The sequence below is a fragment of the Rana temporaria genome, chromosome 3, assembly GCF_905171775.1.
Source record: "Rana temporaria chromosome 3, aRanTem1.1, whole genome shotgun sequence".
NCBI classification, from domain to species: domain Eukaryota; kingdom Metazoa; phylum Chordata; class Amphibia; order Anura; family Ranidae; genus Rana; species Rana temporaria.
Window position 1 is genome coordinate 173,581,636 of NC_053491.1, and position 26,018 is coordinate 173,607,653.

Sequence of the window (26,018 nt, forward strand, 5' to 3'; positions counted from 1 at the left end):
TGTTAACACCTTCCCTGACAGTCACATTTACACAGTAATCAGTGAAGTTTTATAGCACTAATCGCTGTATAAATGTGAATGGTCCCAAAAACTTGTCAAAATTGTCAGATATGTCTGTCGCAATGTCACGGTCACAAAAAAATGCCGCCATTACTAGTAAAAAAAAATGTCATAAAGCCATCCTCTATTTTGTAGACGCTATAACTTTTGCGCAAACCAATCAATATACACGTATTGTGATTTTTTTTTTACCATAAATATGTACAAGAATACGTATTGGCCTAAACTGAGGAAAAAAAATATTTTTTAAAAACCAAATTGTCGCTCTTTTGTTTATAGCGCAAAAAATAAAAACCGCAGAGGTGATTAAATACCACCAAACGAAAGCTCTATTTGTGGGGGAAAAAACATAAATATTTAATTTGGGTACAGTGTTGCATAACTGCACAATTGTCATTCAAAATGCGCTGAAAACTAAAAATTGGTCTGGGCAGGAAGGGAGTGAAAATGCCTTGTATTGAAGTGGTTAAAGGTTAATATGCAATTTATTGTCATAAAAAGTGTTTGGAGACCTGGATATCAGGCCTCATCCCCACAACCCTTGCCTGGTGGTTGTGGGGGTCTGCGGGTGGGGGGCTTATCAGAATCTGGAAGCTCCCTTTAACAAAGGGGACCCCCAGATACCCCCCTATGAGAATTTCACAAAAAAGTGTCAAAAATGTTAAAAACCACAGTACACAGCTTGGGACAAGTCCTTTATTAAAAATAAAAAATAAAATAAAAATAATTCCAGCTATGTAATCCAGTCTCGATCTCCAGCAATGTAAATCTATTCTCGATCCCCCTCGGAAACCTGTGTTGTGTTAGAGGGGGCGGGGTTGCCCATACATGTCACTGGGTAACACCGGCCTTTCCCCATTGCGTCAGAGGGAGCAGGGTCACCAGCGCACTGACCAGTGTCCCCACCCTCAGCTATATAAGAGCTGTCAGGCTGGAGAGCATGGCAGGATCATGTCGGCGTTGTATCCTCGCTGGAGATCGAGACTGGATTACATCGTTGGAAATATTTTTTTCTTTTTAATAAAGGACTTGTTCAAAGCTGTGTACTGTGTTTTTTTTTATCCTGACTGCGACATTATGGCGGACACATCGGACACTTTTGACACATTTTTGGACCATTTTAATTTTCACAGCAATCAGTGCTATAAATATGCACTGATTGCTGTGAAAATGGCACTGGCAGTGAAGGGGTTAACCACTAGGTGGTGCTGAAGGGGTTAAGTGTGCCCTAGGGAGTGATTTTTTTTGTTAGGGCTGTTGTGGCTACATGTGACATGTCACTGATCGCTGTTCCTGATCACAGGAAACAGACAATCAGTGACAGTGTCACTTGGCAGGAACGAGGAGATGCATGTTTACACTTGCCTCTCCCCATTCTGCACCTCTGTGACCCAATCACGGAACAGCGGCGGACATCGAGTCCGCGGGTCCCGTGGGCATGGTCACAGAGCTCGCAGTAGGGGCACCCCCGCGAGGCGGGAATTTCAAAGTGACGTGTATATATACGTCACTTTGCCCAGCCGTGCCATTCTGCTGGCGTAAATCTACAGGAGACGGTCAGGAACTGGTTAAATGACCCCATAAACTCTGATAACACCTCCAGAATAACCAACTATATTGGGAACCCCAATGGTGCAGTATTGCATACACAGTGGCCGCAACCAAATGGGGGTGTAGACGTGGATTAGTTGGATCAGAATATGAGGTCGTACATAGATTCGCTCTACATGTTATGCGTAGAAGTACGCTTCTTCAGGAGCATATAGATCTGGTAAATATATAAGAAAAAAATCAAATGAATAAACAGTTTACATCCATAGCATAAAATAATAACAGTGATAAATAATTAAAAAAGATGTTCTGGTGAAGCCCAAAATACCACAGCAGCCATCCCTCATGGCCACCAGGGGGCAGGAAGCAAAGCCCCTCAGTTGGGGCACATCTATATATACAATTTACATGTTCATGGAAATAGCCATAAAAGGTTGCAGTAGTATGTGGCAAAGTTAATGAGTATATATTCCAAATTTGTAGATAATACTTACATACAGAGCAGATTGTCTAAAGCAACACTGCCAGAGGACTGTAAATGGATGTCAGAGCCAACCAGTCCAGATTATAAAGTCTATAAATAAAAATGAAAAAACTGTATAGAATTGACATATGATAACCCAATTGGATCTCACACATGCATGCCGGCCAAAAGGAGGCATGCATGAGTGAGGCCTTGTAAGTTATAGCCTAAAACGAATGCCACAGTGCAAATAAACATTTATAGATAAAGCTTATATATTATAGAAGATAGGGCTTACCGGGTAGTTATCAACCACATAGATTCAACATTGTAGATTGCTGGTAAGCAACTATATATATATATATATATATATATATATATATATATATATAATGTCCAGCAGAATGAAAGGAATGTAGATCTAACCGAGACGCACATGTCTAGATGAAGACATATGCTGGTAGTATAAACCAACAGATGTTGAGATTTGAGAGATAGTACTGTCCAGTCGGAAGACGGCTTGTAGCTCAAAATAGCCGATACCTAAGGGTAGGAAAAAACACAAAGTGTAACATCAGAGAGCTTGACAAGGCTGATTATATAAAGAAAGTTTAAAAGTAGGAAAGTACGACAGTATTACCTCTATGTTGTAGACGTAGTATAGGCTGTGTGTGCCACCTGGAGTCTAAATGTGATCTGCTGGTGAATGTAGATGGGCGCCATATAAATGTGTCCTGGCCGGAAGTGCGCCACCTCAACCGGAAGTGACGCCGTCTGGTCTCACTGGCTACCGCGCATGCGTTGGATGATGCTGCTGAGGTTACTCTGAGGGAGAGAGAGAGCACTGATTGCAGTAATATTGAAAGGATAATCAAAGCCCTGCACCTCCCATAGTTGACACATTGCCCTTCATCTTACTAATTGTTGACCCAAATGGAAAAAAAAAAACCTGCCTCCTTCCGGAATTTACCGTTACATTTTGGCTCCTCCTGAGACCAACTCTACTCCTGTGTTTCTGCTCTCCTTGGTGGTTCCTATCTCCTCTTGACAGTTCCTCTTTAGCACAGCTATGATATTATGTTCCACTTATCCTTATAATCTTTCTATTTATAATGCAAAAGTTGCACATTTAATCCCTGGTTCTGTGGTTATGTGTAATCATAAAAATGTGGCTGGGGAACAAAACAGAAATCTTTGCTTTACAGGCATCATTAATTAAATACAAATCTTGAAACATTGGTGCAAAAGGCTCATCAAAAGGCTCATCAACTACAAAAATCAACATTCCTGTAGTCATTCTACCATTCTATGCAAAAATGCAGTACAACAATCTACTATAAAGTTACAGCCTTGTGTGTCTGCAGGACAATGACTGTGTCTCTATGAATATTAGAATGTTCCCTACTTGAAGGATTTTACTCTGGAATCTTGATTTTTTGGAGTTGGTAACTTTTTTCAGTTTTAGCAGCTCCTACTCAGGGTAAGATAAGTAAAAGGCAAGGGCTATGATTTTGCTGCACAAATATTTTGTTTTGGCAATCATGATCTTTCTTTGTCCAGAAGGATTACACTTTTTCAATTAATAAATATTACACAGAATACAGAGTATGTGTAAGAAAGCAAGCAAATAGCTAGCTATACCACTAGGACTCATTATGAACATTTTTATTTTACTATATCGGTACTACATAACGGTATGTTTATAAGAAAGCTAGATGGGTATTTCTACTGTGCAGTTCTCTTTCTATGAAAAGTGGCTAATTTAACACAACATAAAACAAATGTACAAATATTAATTTGAATGGTAACAAAGAAATGCTGGTGCGAAACTATTATGTATACTCTCAGGGGTAGATTCAGAGAGAAGATACGACGGCGTATCTCCAGATACGCCGTCGTATTTCTGAGTGTGCGGGGTCGTATCTATGAGCCTGATTCATAGAATCAGTTACGCATAGATTTCCCTAAGATCCGCCTGGCGTAAGTGTCTTACACCGTCGTATCTTAGGCTGCATATTTACGCTGGCCGCTAGGTGGCACTTCCGTATATTTACGCGAGGAATATGCAAATAAGCTAGATATGGCGATTCAGGAACGTACGTCCGGCCGGCGCATTTTTTTACGTCGTTTACGTTAGGCTTTTTTCGGCGTATAGTTACCCCTGCTATATGAGGCGTATCCTATGTTAAGTATGGCCGTCGTTCCCGCGTCGAGTTTTGAAAATTTTACGTCGTTTGCGTAAGTCGTTCGCGAATAGGGCTGGGCGTAATTTACGTTCATGTCGAAAGCAATGACGATTTGCGGCGGAATTTCGAGCATGCGCACTGGGATTTGCATGCGCCATTCGTAAAATCATCAAATACGCGGGGGCACAGTTAATATACATAAAACACGCCCACATGATCCACATTTGAATTAGGCGGACTTACGCCGACACAGATACGTCACGCTACCGTAACTAAGGGCGCAAGTTGTTTCTGAATACAGAACTTTCGCCCTAAATTACGGTGGCATAACGTATCTGAGATACGTTACGCCGGGCGGATAGATAGACCATTCTATCTGAATCCAGCCCTCAATGTATAGTTTTAAAGCAACATTGCTAAAGTATGTTGCTGTAGTTTGCAATGTTATGCAAAATCAGAAGGAGTTCTTGCATTGTCATTAGGACAAATCGGCTGAATGTAATGTTAAAAATTAATTTTTTGGGTGAACCTCCACTTTAACCACTTAACGACCACCGCATGTACATATACGTCCACAGAATGGCACGTACAGGCAGATGGGCGTACATGTACGTCCCTAACTTTCCGCGGGTCGGGGGTCCGATCGGGACCCCCCTGGTACATGCGGCGTTCGGAAATCGTGTGGGAGCGATCCGGGATGAGGGTGCGGCTATTCGTTTCTAGTCGCCCCCTCGCGATCGCTTCCCGGAGCTGAAGAACGGGGAGAGCTGTATGTAAACAAGGCTTCCCCGTGCTTCACTGTGGCTGCTGCATCGATCGTGTGATCCCTTTTATAGGGAGACACAATCGATGAGATCAGACCTACAGCCACACCCCCCTACAGTTGTAAACACACACTAGGTGAAACATAACTCCTTCAGCGCCCCCTGTGGTTAACTCCCAAACTGCAACTGTCATTTTCACAATAAATAATGCAATTTAAATGCATTTTTTTGCTGTGAAAATGACAATGGTCCCAAAAATGTGTCAAAATTGTCCAAAGTGTCCGCCATAATGTCGCAGTCACGAAAAAAATCGCTGATCGCCGCCATTGGTAGTAAAAAAAAATAATAATAAAAATGCAATAAAACTATCCCCTATTTTGTAAACGCTATAAATTTTGCGCAAACCAATCGATAAACACTAATTGCGATATTTTTTTTACCAAAAATAGGTAGAAGAATACGTATCGGCCTAAACTGAGGGAAAAAAAATTATATATGTTTTTGGGGGATATTTATTATAGCAAAACGTAAAAAATATTGTTTTTTTTTTCAAAATTGACACTCTATTTTTGTTTAAAGGCGCAAAAAATAAAAACCGCAGAGGTGATCAAATCCCACCAAAAGAAATCTCTATTTGTGGGAAAAAAAGGACGTCAATTTTGTTTGGGAGCCACGTCGCACGACCGCGCAATTGTCTGTTAAAGCGATGCAGTGCCGAATCGCAAAACCTGGCCTGGGCCTTTAGCTGCATTTTGGTCCGGGGCTTAAGTGGTTAACATGCCCATGGAAAATATAATGTCTAATTACTTTTTTGTACATTCTGAATTATTGATGAAAAAGTAAGACTCTAAAAATCTAAATTGTGCTTGAAAACAACTAGCCAAATGTTCCCATGCCAAAGGATTTTAACAGAAAACTTAAGACTGTAACATTTACCCAGCAATTCAGCTTTTAAATATAAATCTATTGGATATTTGCATGATTTAAATGAATATACAGATTACACATTTTTTTCTGCAGAGCATCTCATTTATTTAATTCTTTTGTGCTAAATGAATTATTTGTGACTTGTTTGTAAAAGGTGGATGTAATGAATTTAAATTGCCATTGTTACATATTTTGTGTAAAAGGAGGTTTAGCTGTTGTCCTTTAATGAGTTTACGATTTATGAAGGCTATTAGAACACTTGCCGTGCTTTTACACATGGCTCAATTTTTCTTATGTAAATTCACTTGCAACAATATTTATCAAAGAATTACAACTATACAGAAACAAACACTTTGTTCCATGAAATCTTAATCGTGGAGCACTTTCTAAAGACTTAACTATATTGAAAACTAGAAAAGAAATCTAAATAAAATGGCTATTGCCGTAGAACATGACTGATTATTTTGTCATGTATAGAAACTTTGTAAGAAAAACAATACATAAAGTCTGCCACAAGCTATAAAATACACTATCAATTCAGAAATCACTTCTTAAGTCTGTGGCACAGCGAGGACATGCCACTGTGTGATAAGGCACTCTTGGACAGCCTAATAATGGCACAGGTGCATGTTGTTGTTTTAGGAAAGACAGGATTAGAGGTCAGTGCTCCTCCTTCCCAAAGGGGTCAGTGATTTTAAGGTAGACAAGGATGCATGTCTGCACCAGGCTGTCAAGACGGGACAGGCCAAGAAGCCGAGAGACAAGGTCTCACCAGGGGGTCAGAGGTGCCCCAAGCCAGAGGCCCGAGCGAGAGCCCATGAGGGACAGAGCAGCTAGGGAGCTGCAAGGAAAGATGCAGAGCTGTGGAGCAGTGTATTTTCACAAACATTAGGATGTGTTTGATGGTCAGGAGGACCAAACTGTGCTGATGGTCAGGAGGACCAAAAGGTACTACCTGGAGCAGTAAAGCTGCCAAAAGAGCCAGGGGGCTGAATGTTATATTTATTCATATTGATGGTGAAAACCCCCTGAGTAGGAAGACATACCTTCTGTGAACTTTTTGCTTTCCTTTAACCACTTCAGCCCCGGAAGGATTAGCCCCCTTCTTGACCAGGCCATTTTTTTGCGATACAGCGCTGCATCGTTTTAACTGACAATTGCACGGTCGTGCGACGCTGTACCCAAACAAAATGTATGTATGTAAAAAATTTTCACACAAATAGAGCTTTCTTTTGGTGATAGTTTTCCAACTCTGCGGTTTAAATTTTTTGCGCTATAAAAAGCGACCATTTTTTAAAAAAAAACTATATTTTGTCGTTTTTGCTATTATAAATATTCCAATTTAAAAGAAAAAAAATATATTTTTCCTCAGTTTAGGCCAATATGTATAATTCTAAATGTTTTTGGTAAAAAAAATCGCAATAAGCATACATTGATTGGTTTGCGCAAAAGTTATAGTGTCTACAAAATAGGGGACATTTTTATTATTATTTTTTTTACTAGTAATGGCGGCAATCTTTTTAATTTTTTATCAGGACTGCGACATTGCGGCAGACAGATCAGACACTTTTGACACTATTTTGGGACCATTGACAATTATTCAGTGATCACAGCTAAAAATATCCATTGATTACTGTGATCAAGGGGTTAACTGTGTTTCATAGGTGTGTTCTAACTGTAGGGGGGATGGAGCTGACTAGGGGAGTAGAGAGATCTGTGTTCATAATTGGTACGAACACATGATCTGACTCCTACTTGAGAGAACCGGGATTTGTGTGTTTACACACACAGATCCCGGTTCTAGCAATCGTTGGTGTCCGGCAGTGCGTGCGCCTGCTGTGACATCTAAAAGAAGCGACGTACAGCTACTGCAATTTTGCAGCTGGTCAGCTAGCAGTTAAATAAAAATGGTCAGAAAAGCCCTGATTACTATCTCTGGCGTGAAGTAAACTCACCGTTTTGGCACTCCCACTGAGCTACAAAACCCCAATGTGTCACAAGTTACATACATATTTATGCTTTACAGTAATGAAATAAAAAGTACCAGGAGATGGATTTATTTTAGATAAATAAGCACATCTGTCTTTAGCAAGAGTACCAACGGGGCAAATCTATACTTCATGCCCCCTTGGCCAACACGTTCCTACCCAAGTTGTCTACTTTTGATTTAGTATGACACTAACAAGATCAGATACCAAAAAAGATAGCTTGCTTACTCTTCCCTGAAAAAATCTCACCGTGGCAACTCATTCAATTTGGTCTCTGTATGCTATTAGTTAGCACAGTGGTCTTCCACAACTGTTTATTGGCTACCAGGACTTGATTTGTATAGAACAGCCAGGGTTCCATGGAATTCTAAGGTTTCTGCAGAGGTTGCTAGAGGTTCCTTTAGCAGTGAGCAAATTATGCCTCTCCGATAAGTTCCCACTGACACCATTGATCTTTTTTAGCTATCTGTAAAGGGTCATTTTTTTCAAATGACCACAAGTGAAAGGGGGATTCCTCCCACTGACTATCACACCAATGTATTATGAGATGTAGTTATTTTAAGTAGGGGTACCCTGAGACCAAAATGGTTATTTCAGGGATTCCTCTGTGTTGAAAAGGTAGAGAAAGACTGGTATAGAGGTTATACATTCTCACAATGTTTGTGTCATCAAGATGTTTGTTTCACAGTCCAAAAACATATTGATAGGTTGTATGACTTTTCCCTATGTTGTCCTTCGAATGTGTGTTTATACAATTGTTGTAGAAACATTACCTTTAACTTTTGGTGAAGGCCAGAGCTGCCTTTTTATGAGAAGGTTCCAGAACACGGCATTCTTTGTTGTGGGCTACAGTTGACTTCACCTGCAGCAGGATTTCCCTCTCATGGTAGTTTTAAAACCTGGCTGATATGAATGTTTTTTGCCCAAACAAAATATCCATGTTGTGTAATGACCATTTAAATTGTCATGTGAAGTAATTTTATTAGTCTTTTGTAAGACTATTCTTTTATCCCAGCTGTTTGACATCCTTGCATATATCAGAAGTTAGAAAGTTTAAGACTGTGCTTTTTGGTTATTATGTAGTGGGCATTAATGTTAAGGGTTGTATGTTCTGCAAAAATATTTTGCTGCTGTATGAAAGAATATACTAAACAATGTTTGTCTTCACTCAAAGCTCAATCATTTTTTTCTGTGTTAAATGGTTTCAAGCAATATAACAATTAGTCAAAAAAGACTTGGGCTTCAATACTTGCCCCCTCTTGAGAATTGTCTCCTGTAGTACTTTTCTGCCACAAGTTGTCTTCAATCTTAAAGGTTGAATGACTCCCATTGTCATGCAACCTGGAAGACTAATAAAGCCCCATACACACTATGAGATTTTCTGCAGATTGTTGTCTTTAGATTTGCCAAATAATATGAGGTCAAACCTTAAAGCGGAGTTCCACCCGAAAGTGAAACTTCTGCTCATTGTACTCCTCCCCCCTCTGGTGCCACATTTGGCACCTTTCAGGAGGGAAGGGGGGACAGCATACTTGTCTTCCACAGGTACAGTATGCTTTCCCCACTTTTGGGACCATCAGCCACGGGTATTGACATCACGGCTGGGGCTCCCTCCTCCTCCCCCGACCCTGTAGGAGAGAGGAGCAGAGCCTCTTGCATGCGCAGTAGGGTTCCTGGCATGAAGCCATAAGGCTTCACTTCCGGGTTCCCTTACTCGCAATGGAGGCGTCCGACAGCTGATAGAAACATCAGCTGTGGTGCCAACATCACTGGACTCTAGGATAAGTAAGTGTCCGATTATTAAAAGTCAGCTGCTGCAGTATGTGCAGCTGCTGGCATTTAATTTTTGCAGCAGTGGGTGGACCTCCACTTTAAGAGTTTCAATTTGTATGCAATCAGGCAGGCCCATTGCACTACATGGTTTTGGTAAACCTGAAGAAAAAAATCTGCAGAAAATCTAATAGTGTGTATGGGGTCTAAAAACATACAGTGAGCACAGGGTATTATGGAACTGCCCACCGTGCCACTGTCTGCATCAGCAAAGCTTGCCTATTACTGGGAGGAAATCCAAAGGTGAATCTGCACATCACATGACTAGCCTGAAGACTTCTGGAAGAGGTAATTCTAAACAAAATTAAAATCCTAATATACAGCTTGTGGGGGACCCCCAGGAAGGGGAAAGGAAGCCTGAAGTTAGATTTTGAAAGATAGAGATAAATTAGCTTGAACTAATGCCATCATTATATCTAGTCACGTATACTTATGGTATAATTTGCAAGATAAATTTATGCTTATCTTTACTACCAGGAGCCCTGAAGTTTTTATTACATTTTGGCATTGCCTCCAGTCCAGACTTAGAATGATACTGCAAGGCAATAATGAATCATCTTCATAATCTTGTAATTCAGGGATTTTTTCAGGATTTTGTTTTGCATTACATTGCTGCTGACCTCCTCGTTCCTTTTTGTAGCCTTCATGCAGTGGTTGCATGGCATTTCTCATTTCCTGATGATGATGAAAGCAGAACATGCCTGTCCAAGGAGTGTCAGTAAAGCAATGTATAATCTTTAGGCTGGGTTCACACTATTGCAAATTGGATGCAGGTTTCTCATGACAGGAGAGTGTAAAGCCCTGTACACACGATCGGTTTGTCCGATGAAAACAGACCGATGGTCTGTTTTCATCGGACAAACCGATCATGTGTGGGCCGGTTGGCTTTCCATTGGTGAAAAAAAAATAGAACATGTTTTAAATTTTTCCTATGGATAAAAAAACAATAGAAAAAAACGATGGTCTGTGTGGAAGTCTATCGGTCAAAAATCCACGCATGCTCAGAATCAAGTCGATGCATGCTCGGAAGCATTGAACTTCATTTTACGCAGCACGTCGTAGTGTTTTACACCCCCGCGTTGTCACCCCATAACAGTAAGTGTCTGAACAAGGATTAATGGCAGGTTTCATTGAAGAGGACTGCTTTCACTAGATTAAATAAATAGGGAAGCAATAAACTGTATCTAGAACTTTGAGCATCAGAAATAGACACAAATGTGTGGCTGTACTCCATTGATTGCTTGTAATGACATAAAGATCCCTTTCTGTAATACAGCAATTATGTTTTTCCTACACAATGCAACAATGAAGACATTCAATAGGGTGTCATTTGCTTTAAATCTTTATATCGATCCTTTGTCCATTGTCTGCAATATTGCTGGATGTCACAGTTATTCTTGTTTGCTATTTACCATCATCAATAAATCATTTTCATAGGGCATTCAGGAAATGCTGCCTTGTGCAGCCGATTCTCTGTTCTCCACAGAGAAATACCCTTTATACTATTATAAGTACTAACATGATTTATATTTAACTACTTGATCTTCTATGTACAGTATGTTTGACTGTCCCCGTTTATTGCAAAGACTGCTCCTTAGAACTTGGTTCTCATCTCTTGGGAGGTAATGCTGGTCTTTGGATATTAATTCCTATACTGTAAATAGATGTCTAGATGAAAAATATACTTTGTAATTATTTTTTTTTCCTGTAGAAAATATATGCTTGTGCTGTAGAGGTTCATACAAATTTTACACCTGCATTAACTAATGGTACAAATCTCTCCATATCTTTTTCAGATGACGTGCAATTGATATTGCATAGGGTGTTTCCATGCAGACAGATTCGTGTTTCTTTATAGGCCCCTTTTGATGTGTTAACACATGCATACAACATAAAGTGATGCACCACATGTGTTACCAAAGCACAGGTGTGAATGGTCCTTAAGGGTTGGTAGTTATAGTAATAAAAAAATTAAGTAAAATAATATATATGTATGTATGTATATATATATATATATATATATATATATATATATATATATATATATTGTAAGTGGGTTAGCTCAGGAGCGGGTGTGTGTGACCCCCTGGGTGGGTTCACTACATAAAACTTAGGCACAGCAAACGGTCAAGGTAAAAACATAAAGGTGTGGTTTATTTACACTACTTACAATGGTCCAAAAACAGCAAAACAAAAAGAAACATGAAAATAAATCCTTACCATTTTGGCCACTTACTATATATGCAGGTACCCTGGCCATCAGCTAGGTGCAGCCTTGTGCTGTCCCCAGCACCTATCTCCCTATTAAAGATATGTGAAAAAGGAGGGCGCTAGAAAGTGATTATAAGAAACACTCATAAATATTAAATATACTAAAGTGATAAAAATACAAATCATAAAATTCTCCCAAGTGGATAAACCAGTGATATACAATTAGTGGTAATCTTTAAAATAAATCGCCAAAAAGTATTGCACACATAATATAAGTCCATAAAAAAGTGTTTGACTCATTCTAAGGAAAAATATACAAAGTAAACAAGATAAAAAATTGTTCCAATTGAAAAAAACAAACAAATAATGTGATTAATTTCCAAAATCCATCCACCAACAAAAAACAAAATCTTGCTGTAAAAGGATTGTTGTCGAGACAGTGCAGACTTGTTCCTTCACCATACGCAAGGATAAGACACCCAAAGTGCACAGAAGGGGAATGTGCTTACCAGACTTAATGGATCTTTTTGATTAGAAAAAGATCTCATGCGCTTAGCAGGAGCGTGCCTGCACACTTGGCCATAAATGGGAGATGTGGGTATTGGCTCAAGACCTCCATTGCAGAGATGGAACATGGAATGAAAAAGCCAAAACTTCCATAGTGCAAACCATTTAATAAAATAATAAAATGACAGAACAAAAAAGGACAAATGGCCGCCTACATTAAAAGGGGCTGCAGACTCGTAAGGAAAAGCACTCGTGGTTCCTCCACTTCCTCGACGGCGTGCATTCCACTAGTCGGAAGCTCAAGCCAGATTGCCGGATGTGACGTAGGGAGTACATGTGACCAGGCTGCGCCGCGACGTACGTTTCTTAAAATTAACGTCTTCAAGCAGGTGTGCCTGGTCACAAAAAAGTCACGTGATTTATACTCAGATGGAGGGAAGAAGAGTTAGTGTGAGTCAATAGTAAATCTTACTCGACTGCAACCACAGTTCCGACCTGAGCAAACCACCGGGTAGACACACAAATGCCTTGGAAAAATCTCCTAATTGTACACATAAAAACATTTAATAAAACATTACCTCAGCGGATGAATAATTAGTTAGGCAGGCATTAATATTATACGGGCAATAATATTGGAAACAAACCATACATTTACATATAAAAAACTAACAAGAGAGAAAAAGAGAAGAAAAAATTTGAATATGTAAATATCCTCAGTACTCCCATTATTCCACCAGATGGAGACCTCTAAATGGATACTAATAGGAATACTAGAAATACACCCAATAATTTTACTAACAATGAATATGAATATTAAAGGTTCCTATAATTAATTGAACCCATATTAAATCTAAAATGGGTCAAAATTAATTCCATATGGTAACATAGAAAATGCAGAATAATTAGTTCTCCATTTTACTCTCCCTAATATGTAAACACAGTGGGGCAGATCCACAAAGATCTCCCCCGGCGCAGCGTATCTGAGATACGCTACGCCACCGTGACTTACTTGTCCTCGGTTCGAATCCTGAAAGAATTTGCGCCATAAGTCACGGCAGTGTAGTCTATCTCTGGCGGCGTAACGGCGCGTAATTCAAATCGGCGATTAGGGGGCGTGTTTCATTTAAATGAAGCGCGTCCCCGCGCCGAATGAACTGCGCATGCGCCGTCCCTAAATTTCCCGCCGTGCATTGCGCTAAATGACGTCGCAAGGACGGCATTTTTTTTAACATGATTCACGGACGACTTATGAAAAAAAAAAATTTCAAAATAAACACGGGATACCTAAATACCTAACATGGCAAGTCTAACTATACGCAACGAAATACCATCTTTAACTATACGCCGGAAAAAGCCGACTAGAGACAACGTAAGAGAATGCGACGGCCGCGCGTACGTTCGTGGATCGTTGGAAATAGCTAATTTGCATACCCGACGCGGAAAATGATGTGAACGCCACCCAACGGACGACAAAGCCGTACGCCTGTCGGATCTAACCCAGATGCCGTCCTATCTTGGTTTGAGGATTCAAACCAAAGATACGACACAGGAAATTTGAAAGTACGCCGGCGTACTTCCTTTGTGGATCTGCCCATATATATATATATATATATATATATATATATATATATATATATATATATATATATATATATATATATATATATATATACATGTTGATAAGTCCACACTCAAAAATGTAAAATATATTAAAATAACCATCTAAAAAGATGTTAATTTATACCAAACATCATTCATGGGATAAAAAACAATTTAGATCCATTTCGATATTTAACCCATAGGGCTGCATACTCTGAAGTTTATATAGCCACCTGGTTTCATTTTGGGAGACGGCTCTAGTCATATGTGTTCCTCTCCAGTGGCTAGAAATGTTGTCTATACCATAAATGTTGCACAAACCAGGGTCACTCTGATGGTGGCTTTTAAAGTGTCTGGACACACTGCTTTGGAAATCCCTTTTTTATATTCGCTAGATGTTCATTAATTCTTACTTTAAGTTGGCGTGTGGTTCGGCCAACATACTGGAGTGAACAGGGGCACTCGAACGTATGTAACATGGTCAGAGGCACACGTAATCAAAGGTTTAATTTTAAATTGTTCTTTAGTTATAGTATAGTATAGTTAGTGATCTTTTTAGGATCTCCTGATTTTCTCGTGGTTTTACACGCCTTACATCTAGTGCAATGATGGAAACCAGACCCATCTAAAAAGGTAACCAATTTTCTAGGAGGATCTGGTACATTAGGGGCTATTTGGTTCCTAAGACCAGGGGCTCGTCGATAAATGAACTTAGGTTTGGAGGAGATGGTCGATTTTAGGTCATTATCTTTAAGCAGGATGGGCCAACACTTTTTGAAAATAGCTTCTACTTGTCGGAACTGTCTATGAAATCCCGACACAAAAGCCAGTTAACCCCTAAATTTATTTTTCAGCTTAGGTACCAGCAATAATTCCCTATCCATTAAGCAACCTGAGATTTAATTTTCCCCAGTAATTCAGCATTATAACCCTTTTCTAGAAATGTACCCGTCAGGATATTTGCTTGCGACTCAAAATCATCATTGTTTACACAATTACGTCTCAATCTCATGTACTGCCCTTTAGGAACAGCTCCAATCCATTGAGGATGGTGACAGCTCGAGGTAGGTACAAAGCCATTGCGGTCTGTAGTTTTAAAATAAGTTTTGTTCTCAAAGTTATTACCTTTTTTACTGATGGTGAGATCTAGATAATTAACAGTATTGAGACTAAACTTCCCACAGCAAGATTACATTGTCTATGTATCTCCCGTAAAAGGATAAAGACGGGTTCCTATTTTGAAAAATACTTTTATGTTCCCATTTATTAAGTACCACATTTGCAACACTGGGAGCATAACGCGCTCCCATAGCTACTCCGCTAGTTTGTCAATGGTACTGGTTATTGGCCCAGAAAAAATGATTACTCATGGCCAAATCCAAGCCTCTAATCCAGATATTTAATCTGACTAAGTTTGAGCTTAGATTGTTTAATAAGTGCCCACTTCAATGCATCTAGTGCATCCACATGTCGAATGTTTGTATACAAAGATTCGATATCCACTGTGACCATGAGTGTCGTCTCACTGGCTCGAGTGGACTTAAGTGCTATAATAGGGTCCCTACTATCTTTGAGGTAGGAGGGACTCAGAGATACTAGAGGTTTAAAATAACCATCTAGATATTCTCCCAACCGTGAAAATAAGTACTCAATCCCACTTATAATGGGTCGCCTTGAAGGATGGTCCCTATTTTTATGTACTTTCGGTAATATGTACATTACTGGCACTTTGGGAGCATATCTATATTATAATATATAATATACAGTGTGTTTAAATATGTGCCACAAGGAAGGTAAATATCAAGTAAGAGGTAATATGTGGGGAAAGGGAAATTTAGAAAGTTGGGATATAGGCCCAAAAGTTAACAAAACTAAAAATTTACAAAATTACATAATACAAACAGTGAGCATTAGAAGATTTGTTTGAGCAAATCTAGTGTACTATGTTTTTTTTTCTCTTTCATAAACTGTCAGTCTCTATGACTCACTCCTTTATAGAGGTGAGTCCATCTTTAAAATCTGAATGTTTGTGGCAAAACAAGGATTGTTATAATGACCATTGTGCAAATTGGAAACAGTTACAAGAGTAGCCACTGTATAGAAAGAAACATTATACTAGCGCCTCAAACAGGCTGTGTGCAAACTTCATATTCTTGCATAGCTCTGGGCACCACTGCTATCCAACAATTCTGTCTGCTTCCTGTATTGATATACTGTAGGGGTCAAAGTGAGAAACCACATCACCCCCTGATACACTACATGACACATTGTGAATTATTGGATAGCACCGACACCCGGAGCGCTTCAAGAGAGTGATATTTCATGGCCCTACCTGCCAGACAGTACTGTACATATCTTTTCTCTAGGTGTCTTCACAGAGGTCCAATGATGCCAGATCCTAAATGCTTCTTCTTTTACAGAAGCTACTCTGGTAAATATTTCAACCTGGCAACAGGGATGTTTTACTAATGTGCCTGCCTTAAAATTATTCAAAATCCATTTTGATGGACATCTTAGGTTAGATCTCTTAATAATATTGGTATATTGAGTAACTATGATAAATCTTGTGGCAGTAGAATTATGTAACAAATTTGCTTTGACTTCCACTAGTGATGATTATGGGCATTTATATTATTATGAAAAGTGGAGCTTTGAGACATCGGAATATACGTGTAAATGATCATTCCTGTGAGTGGAAATCAATGTTGGCTAAATCATTTTGGAACCACTATTTAAAACAGTCTCCTGATAGCGCTCAATTCATATTCCCATCCCATCACACAGTATCTTGGCAAGTATAATATATGTTCACAAGTGGCACCATGGTTGGGGCTCTGATTATACCACACTGCTATTATAACCGGTGACAGGGAAAAATCATGATACAATCTACTCACACTCTAAATGTATCAGTCTACAAAACATATGTGGCGGCCAAATCCAGGCCTCAAGGTTATTTCATGTGTAAAAAAGGGGGGGGTGCAGTAGCGCTTGCTAATAAACAATAATCATCTAATCCATTAGAAACAAAGGGCCAGATCCACATAGATCGGCATCTAAGATACGCTACGCCGCCGTAACTTACTTGGCTTTGTTTCAAATCCACAACGAATTCGCGCCATAAGTTACGGCGGCGTAATTTATCTCTGGCGGCGGAATTAAAATCGGCGATTAGGGGGCGTGATTCATTTAAATGAAGCGCGTCCCCGCGCCAAATGAACTACGCATGCTTCATTTCTAAATTTCCTGCCGTGCATTGCGCGAAATGAGGTCGCAAGGACGTCATTTTTTAAACTTAGACGTCACTTACGTCCATCCCGATTCACGGACGACTTACGCAAAAAAAATAAAAAATAAAAATTTTGACGCGGGAACGACGGCCATGCTTAACATGGCAAATCTAACTATACGCCGCAAAAAAAGCAGCTTTAACTATACGCCGGAAAAAGCCGACTAGAGACGACGTAAGAGAATGCGACGGCCGCTCATACGTTCGTGGATCGTCGGAAATAGCTAATTTGCATACCCGACGCGGAAAACGACGCAAACTCCACCCAGCGGACGCCGAAGTATTGCATCCACGATCCGAAGGCGTACGAAGCCGTACGCCTGTCGGATCAAACCCAGATGCCGTCGTATCTTGGTTTGAGGATTCAGTACGCCAGCGTATCAGTAGATACACTGGCGTACTCTCACTGTGGATCTGGCCCAAAGTGCTCAATAATACCACACAAAGTCATAATAATGATAATAACTATCCAGATACAAACTTGATGAATAACGTGAAAGTGTTTCACTAATTTCTTACTGTCCCACCAGACATCAACACCAATGATGGGGGGGGATGAAACAAGTGATATTAATGAGATCCAAAGTATATATTCATAACCATCATCCAGAATAAAATAATAAATAACCAAAGGTGGGTAGATAAAGTGAAAGTCCCCTAAGTAAGTGGAACCACAAGGTCCAGCAGAACAACTCCACGTGATAAAAAACAGAATAATTGTGAAAAATATTTCAGTGCACACTCGTGCAAATAAATCTATATATATAAAACTCAACGTGTGTATGTATGTTCCAGCATCACGTCCAAACGGCTAAAGATATTAACATGAAACTTGGCACACATGTTACTTATATGTCAGCAACAAACATAGGATAGGTGGTTTAACCCTTAATCACCCCCATTTGCCATGGTCTGGGTTTTTCTTTAAAGTCCCATTCAACTCTATGGGAAATACATGTTACTTCATAACTTCCAAACGGCTGTACATATTTTGATAACACTTGGTCACATGTTACTTACATGTCCACTTAAACTATAGGATAGTTAATTTATCCCTTAACTACCCCCATTTGTGAGGGTCGGGGTTTTTGTTTAAAGTCCCATGCAAATCAATGGGAAATGTATGTTCCCACATAACTTCTGTACGCCTGGAGATATTTCAATAATACCTGGTACACATATTACTTATATGCCAAATAAAAATATATGACAGTTAAATTAACCCTTACCTACACCCTTATATAAAAGATGGGTATATTATATTACTATGATTTTCCTCCCCAAAAGGTTAAGATAGGAAGACCGGGGCAATGCCGGGTATTCAGCTAGTAATATATAAATAAGGTAAAATATTAAAGGTATTAATTATGATCAAAAAGTGCTTCAGTAAATTCATCAAAGTGCAAAAAGTGCTCCAAAAACAGTCCAAATAAAAGTGCTTATAACAATGATCCCAAAGTGCATTTGTGCTTAAAGATGATATCTGCAATCCACCGCACGATGCCTCAGTGTAGCTGTGCAGAATAACACACAAGTGTTTTGTTTTCACAAGCCCCTCACCTCAAGAAAGGCTAGATTAAGCCTAATATGCTGCTGACTTGTGAGGTACAGCAGAATCCACTGCAGATCAGCGTCTCCCGGCCAGCCTGTTTCTCCACTCCCCCAGCTGCAGGCTCACACATCCAGGCACAGGCGCTCCCAGGGTGGATGGATGGCTCTCAATAGACAAACAAGGGAGACCTCATAGTGCAATCAGCATCAACAGGTGTAATAAACAAATTAAAATACACTCACATGAGGGCAGTGTAAAACAGTCGGTATTATCAAACAGTCTGTGTAGCAGGATATCTCCGCCCTCGGCCGCGGGCGGAGATGACGTCACCGGTGGCTCTCCTCCTTCCTGGCGCGTTGCGTGGCTGTACACGCCACTTAGTCATAGGATATTTCATGTGGCCCTCCACCTTTCCTTAAGTTGCAGAACCCCCTTATCTCCACCCCCACTTTGTCTCAGCAGTCAGCAGAAAAGAGGAGGACAGACCTCATTCTACAGATCCTGCACCTCTCTGTGCAGCTGCAGCACCCCCTCGTCCCCACCTCCCATGGTCTCAGAGATTCGACAGGCGGTGAGGAGGTGATAGGTCATCTCCTTGCAAGCTTGTTTTAACCCTGTAAATTCTGCACTGACATTTCAATGGGTAATATTTAGTGGTGGTACTGAATATGACTTGGGGGGTAATCTGAGGCATGTGTACACTCCCACAGCTGTCTTTTCAGCTTAATAGGGGTCTTTTCAGCTTGGGGGAACAGTAAAAACATTGCTCCATTTCCACAGGACCCTAAATGCAAGACTAAACAAGTCTGTACAGTTCCCCCCCCCCCCATTTCAAGTTAAACTGGAACGTGTTTTGGGTTCTCATCAATTACCACTGGTTCCTTTACAAATGTAAAGATTAAATTGAGAAGATATTCCTAAAAATACCTGTGCTCACTAAAGATGAAAGAACTGATCTGCACTAGGGATGAGCCAAACACCCCCCCGTTCGGTTCGCACCAGAACCTTCGAACGGACCGACCGTTCGCGCTAAAATTTAGAACCCCATTGACGTCTATGGAACTCGAACGTTCGAATTCAAAAGTGCTAATTTAAAGCCTAATATGCAAGTTATTGTCGTATAACATCTTTGAGAACCCGGGTCTTGCCCCAGGGAACATGTATCAATGGAAAAAAGTTTTAAAAACTGTCTTTTTTCTGGAGCAGTGATTTTAATGATGCTTAAAGTGAAAAAAAAAATGAAAAATTCCTTTGAATATCGTACCTGCTGGGTGTCTATAGTATGCCTGTGAAGTGGCACGTGTTTAGAACTGTCCCTGCATAAAATGAGATTACTATAAGAAAAAAGTAATTTAAAACTGCTTGCGGCTTTAATGTAATGTCTGGTCCCTGCAATATGGATGAAAATCATTGAGAAAAATAGCAGAGACACAGACAGTACACACACCACATAGCTTTAGGTGCACACTGCAGAGGACACAGGCAGTACACACCACGTAGCTTTAGGTGCACACTGCAGAGGACACAGGCAGTATACCATGTGAGAATACTGCAGCTAGCACAATCACCTGCCTGCCAGTAAATTAGGAAGTGCGGATCTAGCTAAACTATACAGTGTATAAATATATATACAACACCTGGCATGCATATATATCCTCTACACACTGTAACTTTAACTGACTAGCCTGCCTGCTCTATCTACCTACTAAAAATGACACTCTCTCTCTCTCTGTCTTCTCTCTTTTAACCACCGCAACACACTACCCAAGGCCGACCTGCAGGCGGCCTTTTATAGTGTGGGGGCGTGTTTACCAAACCCCCTGAGCCATAATTGGCCAAAGCCACCCTTTTTATTGTTTTTTTATTGGTTTTATCCATAACTGTTTTTTGTTTATCATTTACTTATGTATCTTGTGAATATCTCCAGCCCTTTATTCCCTTGGATCACATCCATCACCTATATACTGTACATATCTTTTCTCAGTGTCTTCACAGAGGTCCAATGATGTCAAATCCTAAAACGCTTCAGAGAGTGATGCCATGTAATGAAGTAGAACTGCTCCTGCAGCATTTCTCTGTGAGGCTAGGTTGGGCAGGTCAGAGGCTTTTGTCTTGGGCACACATAAAGTGGGTTAAATCATGCTGGGGATCATTCAATATGGAAAAGAGGGGTGATCATTCAACAACTTAATCAGAGAGTATGAGGGGGACCGAACCAGAGATCAGTTGAGTATAGCAAATGGAGACCAGTTTAAAAAAAAGGATCTCCCCATCAATGTCTGAATAGCCCAAACTATAAATGAGGTTTAATCCACTTCCATTTACTGTTAGTTGTCATTGAATTTACATTTATTTTTTAAACAAGTCCTTGGACAGAAAGTGACAGTAATGTTAACCATTTAGACCCAGTTGCATTACATAGAGCTGTTAATATTTACATTAACCGCTTGCTGACAGAAGGCGAGACCTGATTGGAGGTTGCCAACCTGGAAATATTATTTGGCAGAATGCCTGGATTGTAAGGCTTGCTTAACACATTTACAAATCTTTTGGCATATATGGAAGTTTACATATATGCATTTCAGCTTTATATTATTTATTTGCCTAGAGAGCAGTTTTAAGTACAGTAACTAAGAAAAATCATCATATTTCATTGATTTACCACCACTATTTTAAATGTGTTTGTTGAGAATTAATGAACCATGTACATTCTCATTGCTTTTCAAACCATATCAAGTAAAGCTAAATGTCTTTGGCTGTCTATACGGTAGGTGAATTGCTCCTTCTGAGTTTCTGAGGTTTTATTGATCAATTTCTTTATATACACTGAAGCTCTGTTTGTTAACTTTCCATTGATCATGTATTCTCTGATTAGTATCAAATCTTTTAAGTTCTGTACATAGGTTTTACTTCTAACTGTAGTTCATTGATGCCTTCCTCTTTGCTTTGTTGAATATAGAAGCTCATTATTAATCATCCCTTTTTAATTCCTTTGACTCCCACTATATAGTTCCCCCTTGGAATTTTCTTTGTGTACCCTCCATTATAAAAACAGCTGCTAGGATTTTCACAAATTAAAAGAATTGCTTACAACATTTTGTGAAAGGCTCATGCTTGTGACTTCTCATCTTTTAGTGTCATGTCTATATATTGTATTTCATTTTGTATGATTTTTACTAAATGATGTTAAATGATGCTTTAAAAAGTATTCAATGCTACTTGTATATATTTTTATATAATTTATAAAACATGGAGACAAATATACCACTTTCTGTAGAATTCAGGTTTCTGCATAAATACTGTAACTGAGCCAAGTGGCTCAAGGACATCAGGGTCTCCTCAACATTTGGACCATTCCTATGTAGCAAAAACACTGATCATGATGTCAACTCTGGCACCAATCAGTATGGGGCATATATACTTATATACTGTATATATATATTTTTTGATCATCTAAAGCCGCCACGGTTGATGATATCAGCTTTTAAGCTGTAGATGACTACAAATTGGTTCATGGTGTCTGGAGCAGCTTAGCTCCCTATTTGCAGTAGTGATTTGGCAGAAACCAGATTTAAAGGACCTTAAGTGCTTCTGCTCTGAGGATAAATTGTTTCAAAGTCTTTCAATCCTGTACTCTCGGTAACTTAGTTCACTTTCTTCTCCCTCTGAGAGCACATTTTCTGCATTTACATTATACAGTAGCTCATAAGGCAACCAAATCCCTACCGTAAAAGCACTGAGCTGCTAAGAGTTTGACTTAAACACTTTAATGCTTTTTCTGTGAATGTGAGGATGAATTGCTCCACAGTGCCCACCAGCAGCTGCATAGATCAGTGAGGCCCCGTACACACGACCAAACATGTCTGCTGAAACTGGTCCACGGGCCAGTTTCAGCAGACATGTTCGGTCGTGTGTAGGCCCGAGCGGACAGAATTCCAGCAAACATTTGCCCGCCGGGCCTTTTCCCAGCGGACAAATATTCCTGGACTTGTTTTAAAACAGTCCGCTGGAATCCTGCCCGCTCGGACATGTTAGGTCGTCTGTACAGACCTACCGTACATGTCCGAGCGCCCGTCATCCCTCGCATGCGTCGAATGACTTCGACGCATGCGTGGAAGCATTTAACAGGCAGGCCCACCCACGTCGCCGCGTCATCGTCGCGGCGACACCGCGGACACGCCCCGCGTATTGTTTACGCGCGGATTTCTGTACGATGGTTAGTACAGCCATCGTACAGAAATCCCCGGGGCAGACATGTACGGTGAAAACGGTCCGGCGGACCGGTTTCATCGTACATGTTTGCCCGTGTGTACACGGCCTTAGTGTTTGCTTTAGCATTTATTTACTGCTTGTTAAGAATATATAATTGCATGAATGTGTTTAGCTTGGCCACAGATCCACTTTAAAAAATATTTTGCTGTAATCATTCAATTTATTTATGTAAAGTAATTTTAATGAATTTGGTGCTATTGTACCGTATATACTCGAGTATAAGCCGACCCGAATATAAGCCGAGGCACCTAATTTTACCACAAAAAAACTGGGAAACGTATTGACTCGAGTATAAGCCTAGGGTGAGAATGCAGCAGCTGTGGAAAAGAGGGTCAACAATGCTTCACTTCTTCTTGTGCATACATTTAAAATTCATCTCTAAGTCAAAGATCACACATGCACAATGGTGTGTGCCTCTTTAATAAATCAGTAAGCCTTCTGATGCCATGGTGGAGATGGTTTGCAGAGTTTAGACTTGAGGCTGAAGTCAAATCGTGAATGCTCAGGAGATTTAGGAAAACAATAGGAAAGAAACCTACTTCCCAGTGCCTGCGTATTATGCTGTTTTAATAACTTCTCTGTGGAATAATTATCACCTTACGAAGTAATTATTTTTAGCTATAGAGTATAGGATATGTTACAAAGCAGCTCAGTTCCCCTAAGTGCCTCCTAATACCTTTGTATAGGATTTATGCTGTCACATTTACCCTTTCTCTGTTTCTTCTAACTGGTTCTACCACTTGTCTTTCAGATTCAGCATGTGTGCAGCTCAGGTCTCTGGGTCTCTAGAAAGTAGTCTGGCGTTTATACCCGATTATCCGTCACATGCAGAGTCAGATTGCGGGAGTCCAGTGTTAAAAAGCCGTGCCTCCTCCTGGTTCTGTTCAGTGATAGGCGGAACACTCAGTTTCCCAGCAGATACTGTGTTCCGCTTTTCACAGATGTGCTGTCGTCCTCGCACAAGGACGAGAGGACGTCCGTGATAGGTGCAACACTGAACACAGTATCTGCTGGGAAACTGAGTGTTCTGCCTATCACGGAACAGAATGAGGAGGCACAGCTTTTTAACACTGGACTCCCGCAATCTGACTCTGCAATCTGCATGTCACGAATAATCACAGGTACACAGACACGAGTATAAGCCAAGGGGGCATTTGCAGCACAAAAAAAATGTGCTGAAAAACTTGGCTTATACTCAAATATATACGGTATGTTCTTAATCTCATCTATAATTTTAGTTTATTTTATTAGTTAAAATTATTTTGCACAAAAGTATTTGTGATATTGGTACCATTTCCCTTCCTTATACCAACATAATAGCAGAGCCTAGCCTTAAAGGGCGAGTGTGTCATTTAAATAGAAAGGAGGGGGGCGTGTCCGGAAGAGCTCCTGGACGGACGTGTCCTTGCACAGCTCCACCAGACTTGGCATAATCCACTGCCATCCTCCGCGATCCCTGCTCCGGTGGGCTCCTGGAGTGCTGCACCTGTTTTGGGGCACCCCCTGCACAGATCCCGGCGTATCCTGCGGTGCCTGGTTGGATCCCTATTCTCCCGGGCCTCCGGCCGGCTCCACGCGGCCGAGGCCCGCCGCCATCTTGGGGCCTACGAGTCCTCCGGCGCCTCCCGGACTGGCGTGCTGCGCTCTGCGGGGCGGGCGGCTACCCCTCCTCCTCCACCATCCGCAGCACCTCCGGAAGAAGCGGCCGAGTCGTTCCACGGCCGGGACCCGTTGGAGAGCCCCTGACGCCCGGCGACACCTTTTAGGACAGTCCGCGGCTCCGGCCTAGTCCCGGAAGACGGCGCCCAGCATCCAGCGCTCGGGATCCCTGGTGTCCTACTCCTCCTTCCACCCTGTGGCCTAACCTCCTCCTCACAAGCCTGGGGTCCCCTGTGGCTGTCACCGCTCTCCACAGTGCCTGCAGCAGCGACTTCTGGGCCTCAGTCTCCACACAGTGAGTAGCCACCATCTTTGCCCAGTTAGTCCCCCACAGACTCTGCTCCTCTCCCCTTCTCTGCCCTACACACTTCCAATTCTCTTCTCACATGGAGCAGTGAGATGGATTTTATCCTAACCCCCTAAACCCCCCCAACTCTACGGGACATATCTCTTTTGGAAACCAACCCAAACACCGGCACATGGGGAAAGACAAGCAAAAAACGCACAAGGGAACCGGTGGGGACCGTAAGGGGGGAGATCTAGAGGACTATTTTGCCCGATCCTGAGCCGCATCACAGCGCCGGTCTGAAGTTCAGATGGCGCAGGCACCCCCATCCCCGGCCCGATCTGAGTCGTCCCTACATTCTCAGACGAGCGTGCACAATCATCCCCCCCTTTCTGGGGACTCTGACTTTATGCTCACCAGAAGCCGTTCCACGGCCTCCTTGGCATCGGGAGAGGGTTGGGACCTGGAGGCACAAATACGCTCCCTACACAGCTATATCAGATCTTTACCTACCAAAGCTGACTTTGAACACTGTGTCCAAAGGATCGAAAAGACCTACAAAAAAGAACTCTCTGACTTCAAAAAAGATGTGAGCGCTCGTTTTGAGGACCTGGACGCTACCACAGACGGTCTTAATAATACGGTGCAGTCACATGACAAAATTCTGAACGCCCATACTGTCATGCTACAGCAACTGGCGTACCAACAAGACGATATCGAAAACCGTAACCGTCGTAACAATATCCGTATTCGCGGAATCCCTGAAACGGTAGACGTCAAAGCCCTACCAACAGCTGTGACCTCCATTTTCAACCAATTACTGCAACGCCCTAAGGACGACCCAATTGAGCTAGACCGGGTCCACAGAACCTCT

The 26,018-nt window shown here is 41.0% G+C and overlaps 1 protein-coding gene across 1 annotated transcript in view; it reads left to right on the forward strand.

Moving 5' to 3' along the window:
- The window catches only part of IMMP2L (inner mitochondrial membrane peptidase subunit 2), a 1,177,970-nt gene that overhangs the window by 1,112,032 nt on the left and 39,920 nt on the right, over window positions 1-26,018 (forward strand). The gene's annotated exons all lie outside the window — the stretch shown is intronic.